This window comes from Cupressus sempervirens, chromosome 2 (genome assembly GCF_028749045.1).
Source record: "Cupressus sempervirens isolate cs-2001-9-10 chromosome 2, ASM2874904v1, whole genome shotgun sequence".
Classification (NCBI taxonomy): Eukaryota; Viridiplantae; Streptophyta; class Pinopsida; order Cupressales; family Cupressaceae; genus Cupressus; species Cupressus sempervirens.
The window spans coordinates 428,133,223-428,145,660 of NC_143119.1; the positions used below are offsets into that span (position 1 = coordinate 428,133,223).

General features: G+C 38.2%; 1 protein-coding gene across 9 annotated transcripts in view; it reads right to left on the reverse strand.

Moving 5' to 3' along the window:
- LOC149572917 (Ubiquitin-like superfamily protein) overlaps positions 1-12,438 on the reverse strand; it is a 227,257-nt gene that overhangs the window by 31,338 nt on the left and 183,481 nt on the right. The gene's annotated exons all lie outside the window — the stretch shown is intronic.

A 12,438-nucleotide genomic window follows, 5' to 3' on the forward strand; every position in this document is an offset into this window, starting at 1 on the left:
TTCCTTTATACGCTGCTCCTTCTCTGTAGTGTTTTGTGGCTTCCTTTTTCATTGCTCTTCATGAGAAAAATTCATATGTTTTTCTTGTAAACATCTTTATCATGAGTCACCATTCAAAATATATATATATTCTCCACTTCTTATCCAATTCTCAATGTATGAAGGCTTTATGTACTCTTGATATGCATCTGTCCCTTATTCAATGAATTAATCCTCCGTCTGGATTGAGCATTTGTGAAAGGGTTAAGTCGTGACATTATTTGTGGAGAACACTGCTATTTATAGCAAATGTGTACAGGATGCATGAAAGTTATTCAAGAAAATGCCTGAAAAGAGTGCTGGGTTATGGACTGCTATAATTCTAGCATGTATGCAGAATGGGCAATTTGAGGAGGCATAGAAGTGGTTTGAAAAAGTCCCTGAAAGAGATTCAGTTGTGAAGAATCAATTTATTGCAGCATATGCTTAAAAATAAACAATTTGATGATGCCAGGAAACTCTTTTGAGGGTATGCCGAGATAAGACTTGGTTTCATGGAACACAGATTTCTGTGTATGCAGATAGTGGACAGCTTGATGAGGTCTTGGGGCTCTTTGAAGAATAATGACCACCACTAGAGGAGCTGTGCATATAGTTGCAGACTGAAACAATAATTGCCACCTTTCTTCAAACCAAAAGCTTCTAGCAATCCATCATCATCATGAACTCCAATAAACCCTCACTGGAAAATCATATATAGAAACATCAGAATTCTGCTGGAATTATTTAGTAAGCTGAATTATACTTCTGACTCTGTATAGCATGGATATGTGCCGGAAGTCCAAATAGATATTTTCAAATATCTCGAACCCAACCCCAACATAGCTTGCGAGAAGATTTTAAGTCTCATCCCAAGAGATAAAATAGATCAGTAATATATCTTGTAGACATGATACATATAGCAAAAGGATAATAAAAAATGCATCAATGGAGATACTAGAATTAGAGCTCCATCAAGGCCATCCAAAATACTCCTAGGGGGCTTCGAATGAAGCCTACTTCATATGAAGCCTTTTTAAGAGCTTCATTTGAAAACCCCTTCGTTGGAAGGTCCCAAAATAGAAAATTTTACAAACTTCCTAAATTTTCTATCGAAATTTGCTCTTTTGAGGGCTCAAACAAGGGCTAAATAGGTCTATTTTTTGATACTAAATATATCACATTGTTGTGCTCTAAATAAGCTTTCTAATGACTATACTTTTAATATGCATTGTGTTTATTGTGATTTTTTTTGGTTTATTAAATATAGGTTGTTTGGCAATTTCATAAATCTTTGTTTGAAGCTTTGGGAAAAACACAAAATGGAAGAAAATAATTATTTAAAAATATGTTCATCGAAGGTATATGTGTTACCTTTCTAGCAAAACCAGAAAAAATCCATTTCAAATTATAGAAAATAAATTATATCAATTGAAATCAACCTATGTCTAATTTATCATTGACGTCACTTTACAATCGAATAAAATCTACATTTTTTAACGGAATTGAATGAAACCAACTAATTGCTAGGTGTTGATATTACCATTCTAGCCTTGAAAGAATTTTGTCATTATCATATTTTTAAAAAAAATTATGTTGATCAAAACAACCATCACTCTTTAAAAATGCTGATTTTTCATATCTACCACTTTTGAAAGGAGAAAGAAAAATGGACTTCAATCAATTCAAAAAATAAAATAATTTTTTTTTTTAGAAACTAGAAAGAAATTCTACAAATCACTAGTCTACATCGTCTTCAAATTCTTTACGGTTTTTTAAAATAAGATAAGATAAGATAATGATATTAATGTCCAACAAAAGACCAAAAAGAGGTCTACGGGACTGAAAGATTACAATAGTGAGGCTGACACCAGCAAGGGCACACAAAGGTGTCCGAAAATAAATGAATACAACCAAAATAGGAGTCCTTCCTGGGCGAAAAGAAATCAGTCACTGAATGGTACATATGCCGATGTGTAGAGGAACTATACTGTATAGAAGAGTGTCGCTGGTGAAAATAGTCGCAGCGAGATTTGACACATCTAGAAAGCCCGTTAGATCGGATCGAGTTAGAGGGTCTTTTCACACCACGTAAAGGGGATAATGGTGTAAAAAAGGCAGTAATGAGCTAAGTAGACGAGTGCCGATGTGGGAGTAGTGCCTGGAATGTGCTATCATGTAGCGTGGTGGCCTCACGAAGATAAAGTGCAATACATCTCTGATCATAGTAGCTGAAAAAGTCTAGAGAGAGAAGAACTCACGAAACAGGCAAAAGAATCTCCCTTTGGTCTCATAGTAAACATGGGATCAAAAAAGGAAATGAGCCTCATTCTCCACCTCCCCTAAAGTACAGAGCATACAGATCTGCTCCCCACAATTGATATGATGATCAACCTAGGCCCAAAGACGGTGAGAGCCAACTCTAAAAGAACCTAAAGAGATCCGCAAGGCATGAGATCACTGTCGTGAAAGGTAGCTAGGACGAACAATGATCCCATCAGAAATCTCCAAAAATTGCTCTGCATAAAAGGACATCTGCCGGCGTAACCCCCCAAGAGGGTTAACCCAAGTAGTAGCAATGTAACGCCTATAGATATCAAGACGAACATGCTCATTCAACTCCTATCGAAAAGGGAGAAGATGAGCAGGAGCATCCAATGAGAACTGAAAAGGGGGAAGATGATCAACATCAATCTCAATCGAACTCAACAAAGAAGAGACCTGTGCATACCAACATCGCGTGCGAGAACCAGACTTAGCATTTGCAGTAGAAACAAAAGAGCAGTAAGCCAAATAGGAGTAGCGGTCTCAGTACCCTTCAGTATCCACAAACCTACGAAGACAATGAGGGAACCACACCAAATCAAAAATGGTTGCGAGTTTGAAAGGATGAGCACCAAACTAAACAAGAATGACACTGTGAGGAGTGAACCTATGACATCTGATGATACGCCTCAAGAAAAAAGTCTGAACCCGCTCTATCGAGGCCCAATTTGAGCTCAAAAGAGAAGGACCCCAAACCACAAGACCATAAAGTACAGTCGACTGCACAAGAGCATCTAAGAGAGAAAGCTTAGACGAGGTATCCTCGAAGTGATGTTTGCAACACTGTTTTTCAAGCAAAGCAAGAGAACCCATACCCTTATTAACTCTAGACAGAATAGCTGGTCTCATACTGAACCGCGGACCAGAAAACATAACCCCCAAATAAGTGTAGGAAGAAGTGATCTCAATCTCCTGACCTTGAAAAATGAAGTGAAGATGAGAAGTCTTTAAACAATTAAAGACCATGACTCGAGTCTTACCCAATTAACCACAAGCTGTCACTGATCACAAAATAGAGCTAAGCCATCTAGAAGTCTTTGTAACCTATTTGGAGAGGAAGCAAGGAGAACAACGTCATCCGCAAAAAGGATAGAGATCAGAACCTGATGAAGATAACAACCATCCCCTAGGAGTGAAGACTTCAAGAGGAAGTCCTCGAGCTCATCAATATATAACCCAAATAAAGTAGGAGAGAGAGGACAACCCTGCTTAACCCCAATGGTGTTATGGATCAGATCAGAGAAGCCCTCAAGAGTTCGGAATTTGCCAACCATAGTCTCATACAATCTCATAATAGTGATACATAGCATCTCAGAAATACCAATCTCCCTAAGTCTCTCAAATAGAGCCACCCTAGGAACAAAATCAAAAGCTTTGTGAAAATCAACAAAGCAACAATAGAGCTTCTCCAATCTGTGTCTAGCCTCCTCAATAATAGCTCGTAGTGTGAAAATGTGATCCATAGTCTAATAATCCACCCAAAAATTGGCCTGCCCTTTAGCCCTACAACCATTCCTGTCAAGTTCTGCAGATAGCATAGCATTAAGAGCTATCACATACAATTTGGCAGAAGTGTGTCCAATCATGATAGTTTTGTAGTTCCCTAGATCAGAAACAGGGCCAATCTTGTGAATGGGATAAATCAGATGCCTAGACCAAGAGGTCAGAAACCCAGTGTGAATCACTCTATTAAAAAGAATAGAAAGATAGGGACCCAAAATTGAGGCACTGAACTTGAAAAACTCAGCCTGAAAACCCTCCTCATCAGCAGCTCTACTGCACTTCATGGATCTAATTGCCTCGTAAATGTGTGAAGGGGTGAAAAGGTGGACGAAAGGAGGTGAAGACGGGTGAATGGAAGGCTGCCCAGGAATGTTGTAAAGAGCCATGGTGTGCAAGGTAAGGGAGCGAAAGTCAAGGGTGGAAGACGGAGGGGAATTATGGGGGAAAAGAGTGCGCCAAAAGAGTAGGGGATTGCGGATGAGTGTGGAGCAAAGAGATTTACACTTCGAAGCAACAAAGTTACGCTTCTTACTCCGAAGAAAGAAGAGATAAGACAAGCAAATACTGGCAAAGTCAGTGGAGTGAGCCTCAAAAGCAGAGCGCATAAAACGATGGAAAGATTTACAGTCCAAATCAAACCATTGGTTCATGGGGCAGGTATTACGGTGTTTACTGCGAAGAGGCAAAGAAGGACGATGAGGAATGGAAAGGGTAGCAGACTTAAGGATAGCCGATGCAAGCAAATCAAACATGGAGGTAGCCTCACAAGAGTCCGAGAAGCACGATGGACTGAGAAGTCTCAAAAGATGAGCGGAAAAGAGCTCACAATCACCATCGAGAAAATGGAAGCGAAAGGGCGAGCGAGCAGTGACAAAAGAATGATGAGGCGACATGAGAGGGGAGAGACAAAAATGAATATTGAGGAGAGCATGGTCCACCAGAGGAAGGCGCAAAATGATAAAACTGCGAATACAAGAGATGGAGGGATAGGCAAGAGCATAATCAATGACACTAGCACCACCACAATGAGGCCAACTAGTGAAGAACTCAGAACCAAGGAAGCAGGAGAGGCCGTTCAAGATCACAAATCCAGAAGACTCACAAAGCCACAACAAATGTCTACCATAAACGGATAGCGGCCCAAGAACATCCTCGAAACACCTTTGAAGCCCTAAATAAGCTGGATCAATTTCATTCGAGCATATGGAATTCAAACTATGATCATAAAGTGGAGTTTGGAGTATTCTAGTTCTCGCACTGAAATCCCCGATTAAAATAATGTCCCCTAGAGCAGCAAATTGAGAAATAGTCTCACAAAGATCGATAAAAGGGTCACCGTCATTGGTAGCATGAATAGTGTAGTGAGAGGAAGCCGGTGGAAAGTAGCAAGTAGCCAAACAAAGATCTTTCTGACGGTGACACTTATGGTCAATGCGGACCCACATAAATCTGGCAAACATGTTTGAATGTACAATAGAAGAGCTAATGAAAATATCATCCTTAATCAAACATGCAACACCACCAGAGCCCCGTACTCCTCCAAAAACACAAACCTCGTCTCTGCAAATAGATAACCATTGAAAACTGGTAACACCTAGAAGAGGATGTATGGGACTCATGAGTCTCGGTTACGACAAGAATATTAGTGGATCCCACAGCATCACAAAGAAGACCAAGTAATGATCATAAAGATCTATTACCATTCCAGCTGCTAACAAGAAGGGAGCAAGTGGGGGTCTCCCTCTTGTCCGACTACTGGTGGGACCGTCATTTGGCCTTGGTGGCCTGCCTCTCAACCCAACCACTGGGGGGGAATCTCTAATAACTGCTTTCAGATTCCTGATAACTGCCCATTTACCATTCCGCCTCGCATCTGCAACAATACTGCAAGCGTGTTTGAGCTCTACAACCTAAGCCTTTGTGAGATCTTCATCTAAGAAGATCTTGGAAGGAAGAGAAAATAGCTTCCTCTTAGCACGGAGAGCCCGGAGCCTATCTGCAAGTGAAGGGAATTTGATAAATAGGACATCACCATGTCCAAACCAGCACCTATCCAATGTGATGTCAGTAAGGCCAAGTTGGTCACAGTTTAAACAAATATCTATGAAAGTGAAAGTGATTTTTTTTTAAACAAATATCTATTTTAGTGTCAAAGTTGGCCAAAAAGTGGGAAACGTTATTGTGGGACCGCCTTGTGTTTAATGGAAGCAATGATAAACATAGAGTGAGAGGAGTTTAGGGTAACTTGGCAAGGCAAATAAGCAGTGATTGGGTAAACACAACTGGTTGTCATGATTAGATTTATATTGATAACAAAAACTCTTCAACAATTGGAATATCGCGTAAATAATTCAAGCAACATTATTAGTGAATAAATGAAGACAGTGAACACAAAACATATTCAAGTCTTCAATGTGTATTATCTTCTGCGATCGATAACAGATATATAATACAATACAGTCTGAAATAAGACAGATCTGCAGAGATTATTAGATTGATAAAGAGATCAGAAATATATAAATAGAAACAGAATATACTTTGTTAAAAATGGTGAGGATTATGGACTAGATTTTGAACATAAAAAAAGAGAGTAGAATATGCTTCAAATACATGCGCACAAATCTGTGAGGGACACTAGGGACATTTTCAAGACCTCTGCAAACATGTTGGAGTTGCCAACTTCTTGCGCCTTTGTCTTTGCCATGCTTGGCCTAGAGCATTCAAATTAAGAGACCAATATTCTTCATATTGGTTGTGAGATTTAGAAGGATCAGGAGCAGATTGGTTAGGAAATCAAGATAATCAGACAAAAGCGGCAAAATTTACAGTGACTGGGATGCAAACCTGGAAGATATCAAGGCAATTTAGGTTTAAAGTATTGATGCGCCTTTAGGAAGTGATAGACCAGGTTCAACATCAAGTAGTTTTTATCTAGGTTTTGAATGGAGTGTGTTTTGCCCATAGTTGAATGTTGCATATCTAAACTTTGCATGGAGTGCCAAGAATTTCTGATTTTGGTATGTGTTTCTGAAGTTGCATAGGGTCATAATTTTGAGACTCTAAATGGTGTTTGGTGCCTCTATAATCTACTGAGCTGGTTCGGAATACAAGAGGAGTCTACAAGTAGTGGGTTGGAATCAGTTCTAAATTCGTTGTTGAGTAAGGAAAGTGGCATAAATACAAGATATAGGGTCTATAGAGAGGGTCCAAGAATTAAGGGAAGCCTATTTTCGCTGCTATAAAATATCTCTTCCAATGTTCTAAAACAGTACATTAGTTGAGCATATGTTCTTCATGTTCATTGCTACTATAGACAATATTTTGCAAGTTCATATATGTTCGTTGCTGCTAAATCTTCTAGAATTGTAAAGACTGAGGTTGGTGTTTCTGGTTCAAACTGAGATAAATGTTATTTTTTATTCACTGAATTGTTGGCAAGAGAGTAGAACAGTGGAAGTCCTCATTGCTGCACATGAGTTTTTATAAACAACTGATAGACATCAAATTTATTAAAGTTACTTCTGCAAGGCTTGATCAATATAAGTCAAAGATATTACAAAGTGCCCATTATTTTGAATAAATAAAAAAAATATACGTGGGTCTTGAATGATAACAATATAGAGGTACAAGAAATTATACTCAGTGATATCAGAAATTATTCAAGTTGACTGGATTTGCATATGAGAATGCATCTGGTAGTGAGCACAAGTTCAGAGTCCATTGTTACAAGCACAAGACCCAACACGAAACGTTACAGTGGAATAAGTGAGAATTCTGCATTGAAGGGAGAAAGAACATCCAATGTTTTATTTCCATTATTTGACAAAAGCCTATATGGAGATAGTTTTTGATGCATATGGACCTTCATTGAGAAACTTGCATGAAGGATGTACAGATAAGTATTCATCAGCCTTGAATATTACATTTATCTTCTCACTGTATTCTCTTTTCTTATTTGTAATTCTATACATACTATAAGACTTAGTATGCCTTGATCTTCTCCTTTGTATCTTAAGTTGATCTTGTAGGAAAAGAAGAATGGCAGATTAGGCAGCTTATGACAGTAGCTTAAAAGAAGTTGTGATCAGGCTGGCTATTGAAGAAAACATCTTTGATGATTGAGATTATGAGATCCTTCTATATTAAGAGGGAGTATGACACTTCTTTTATGGCAATGTAGGAGCTTAGAAAATTGATACTCAGAGGGAGTCTAGAAATACATGTGTGTGACTGCATGATGTTAATGGGCCTACTCCTATGTATATCATGAGTAAGCGATGACTTATCACCGGAAAATCAGAAAATTGATATCAGATTCATAGTGAATCTAAAAAGAATCCTTGGGGGAAGAGAGCCTATAAAGGGAGTGTAAAGTTTCTATTAGATTTCAGAATAATGCTGACTGATGCACAATTTTATTTGCAGGTTCAAACTCTAATGGCAATGGATCTGGTTTACTTTTCAGAATCTATGTATTACTCTATAGTAATATAAAAGAGATGTTCTTTAAATTGTGATGATTATGTTCCTTCAAATATGCTTTGCATTAATAGATTTCGATGCTTGGCAATATGGGGCAGATCGAGCACATATACCATGGAAGGGTGATGGTGAATGGGCATGTCTCCAAATGGAGACATGACCATTCACGGTCTGTTTACCGCATAGGTTAATTAAGAATTGCACACCGACAGTGAACACGAACACGAACATGAACACTAGAACTCTTCTTATTATTATTTGCATATGCCAAGCAGTACATTATGCTTTAATGATCTCCTGAATACAATGCTTCCCGAAGGGGTTATAAATACTTTTCGAAGAACCTTCCTGAAGGAGTCCGTCGGCCACATACAACATGTTGCTACATAATAAAAACCTTTCCGAAGGGACCCGTCGGCTGATACACAATTTCCTTTCCGAAGGGACTCGTCGGCTGATACACAATTTCTACTGACGACATCATCCCCCCCAAAAAGAAAAGTCATCTCCTGACACCTATTACAAAATCTCTAAGACAAATCAACAACCAAAATACATTGACTGACTAACTGGTCTTCAACTCTGTCACCTTAGCCAATCTAACATCTGACCCTGATAGCCACTTGTGTCGTTTTCTGCCTTCCAATTCCGAGTACATTGAACCAAGTGTCGCTGCACTGCCTCCAACTGGATGATCAGCTCCTCCCGAGCTCTCTACGCATCCACCAAGACAGCCTTATGGCCAACACCTACTCTCAGTGCCTCTGGTACACAGACACTCCATGCCTGCAGCAGCTCCAAGTCTTTTCAACTGGTCAGACTCCCACGACTGATATCTGCAACGACTGGGGGTCTAGGGGGCAACGCCCCCGGCGGGGTCGAGGGGTAGTGCCCCTCGCCGCCAAGACCAAATTAGCACTCCGAAACCCATAGAAAAATGCACAGGATACACTATTTCTGCAATTTCTCCTAATCCCACACTCTTTTTGGCAATCGCTAGTGCTTCCCCTTCCCTATGGCATCATCTGATACTCATTCTGAGCATTCTTGATTTGTCGACGTTTTTTTTTTTTTTTTTGTTTTTTATTATTTTAGAAAACCTCCTGTCACTCTTCTGTGCTACCAATGTACAACTACACCATACATCATGCCACTGTATTGACTCCTTCCTTATGCAATATCTTGTAACGTCCTCCAAAGTCTGAATGCAATAACAGGTAGAAGCCGTACGCCAAAATCTATAGAATCAATTCGCCACATTATACAAAAACCGTACCCCATATTATGCAAAATCCGTACGGCGACCTCAGAACCATACAAATCAGTACAGCAAATGGAATTTGGACGGCATTAGTCTATAATACAATGCTTCTCGAAGGGATTATAAATACTTTCCGAAGAACCTTCCCGAAGGAGTTCGTCGACCACATACAACATGTCGCTACATAAGAAAACCTTTCCGAAGGGACCTGTCGGCTATATAACAAGAACCTTTCCGAAGGTACCTGTCGGCTGATACACAATTTCCTTTCCGAAGGGATCCATCGGCTGATACACAATTTCTACCGATGACACGGTCACACCTGTTCGGTGGTGGATTATCAAACCCGATCATTGCTAGTTAGACATAACAAGAGGTCTAAACATGCACTAATGACCATAATATAGTTGTTCCAATTTCAGCCCGATAATGTTATGATGCAGATTGATAAGGATAAGAATATTTTTTGATTATAACTGAGGCACAATCTCAGATGAATATATGTGATCATTGGCTTATATGCAGTGATTATAATGTGTAGAATACTATGCAATAAGGGTGTTTTATATATATATATATATATATCAGTATGAATGACATATTGGTATATATATGCATATGTATGTATTCTCATATAATCGATCATATAGATTTCTCTAACCGAAGCTACATACTTTAACACTCCCTCTTAGTTAGGGAAGACAAAGTACACATATATATACTTCAATATATTCTCCTTATCAAAAATGATATCACCTAACTTGTGATATTAAATGAAATATTTGAGAACATCAAGTCACATGATATTCTTCTCAATTATGGTATGTGCACTGACATCAAGTCTCATGATGTCTACCATAAGAGATCATGGTATATCCATAGATATTACATCTCATAATATCCACCATGATAAGAGAACATAATGATCTTCTACAAATATCACGTCACATGATATCTATCAATATGTCCTTTTGACTATCATACTTTGTCCATGAATATTAAGTCACATGATATTCATCATGATAGTAATCTAATTATTATAAAGTTGTCACCTTATAATGTTAGAGTCAACATTTCATTATAAAAGATCGTCACCTTTTAATAATGTACATAGGATAGGCTCATAAGTCATAGAGACACATATGACAAAAGAGTTTACACTTTAAACATCTTTATTTATATTAATACAAAATTTACAATGATGAGACTCAATCTCATAAACTCACATTTCAACCATACCAAGGCTCTTTCTGAAATGATCAACTTTCACCTTTGGAAGAGGCTTGGTGAGAATGTCAATTGTTTGATCAGTTGTATTAATATATTCCAACTGAATAGCTCTTCTTTCCCCCATGTCTCTTACGTAGTGGTAAGGGATTTCTATATGCTTTGATCTATCATGAAATATAGGATTCACGGATAACTTGATGCAACTTTGGTTATTGCAGTGAATAATGGTAGGTTTCAGAGGCTCACAGAATAAATTCGCAAGCAATTTTCTAAGCCACACTATTTCTCTTGCTCCCATTGCTGTTGCAATGTATTTTGCCTCAGTTCAACTCTGAGCAACTGAAGCTTACTTCCTGCAAATCCATGAGATCACAGCTGATCCTAAACTGAAATAACATCCTGATGTGCTTTTTCGGTCTTTTACACTTCCGGCCCAATCAGAATTAGTATATCCATGTAACTCCAAGCTAGTATTCTCATATTTAAGTTCATACCCAATAGTGCCTTGAAGATATCTTAATATATGCTTTAAAGCAAGAAGATGTACTTCTCAAGGTTCACACATGAACTTACTCAATGCATTCACAACATAGTAGATATCTGGTCGAGTATTCACAAGGTACATTAGAGACCCAATTATCTATCTGTATAAAGTAGGATGGATAAGTTTGGATTCCGTAATTGCTTCCTTTAGCTTGTGTAAATTGGTTTCTATAAGTGTTGACATAGGTCGACAGTTCCACATTCCAAATTGTTTCAGAATATCGACTGTATACTTCTTTTGATTTAGAAAGATGTTTCCTGACTTCAGATGAACTTCCAATCCAAGGAAGTAATGAAGAATTCCTAAGTCCTTCATGTCAAATTTAGAAGCCAATTCTTTCTTACACTGATTAATGATGTGGTCTTCTCCTATAATCAGAAGGTCATCAACATAAAGGATTAGAATCAACATATCACCTTTAGTTACTTTAAAATAAAGATTTGGATTAACATCATTCTTGGAGAATCCAAGACTTGGTAGATAATTGTCAATCCTTTCATTCTAGGCTTGGGGAGCCTATTTGAGTCCATATAGAGCCTTTTTTAATTTACACACATAAGAAGCAACGTCATGAGTCACAAACCCTTCAAGTTACTCTAAGTATACTTCTTTCTCGATAGTTCCATTTCAAAAGGCAATTTGCAAATCCATTTGATGAATTTTCCAACCTTTGGCAGCTGCAATGGCTATCACAGCTCTGACTGAAGTATACCTAACAACTGGTGAAAAAAGTTTCTTCAAAGTCTATTCCTTCCTTTTGGGCTTTATGTTTTTCAACGCATTGAAGAGCCATTTCGATGAGATAATAGATTTTCCTTTAGGTCTAGGTACTATGTCCCACACATCATGTTTTTAGTATTGACTGATATTCTTCTATCATTGCATCTTTCCAAACTTGATGCTTGAGAACTTTAGAAGCATTAAAAGGTTCAGAGGTTGGAATCTCACACATGAATGCATTGTATGTTAATTTGTGAGTTCTTTTGCTTTCTATGAATGTCCCTGTAAGTGCTGCAAATTCATCTCCTTCCTCTATTATTTTTCTTGCCCAAAGTGGCCTCTTAGAATTAATGTC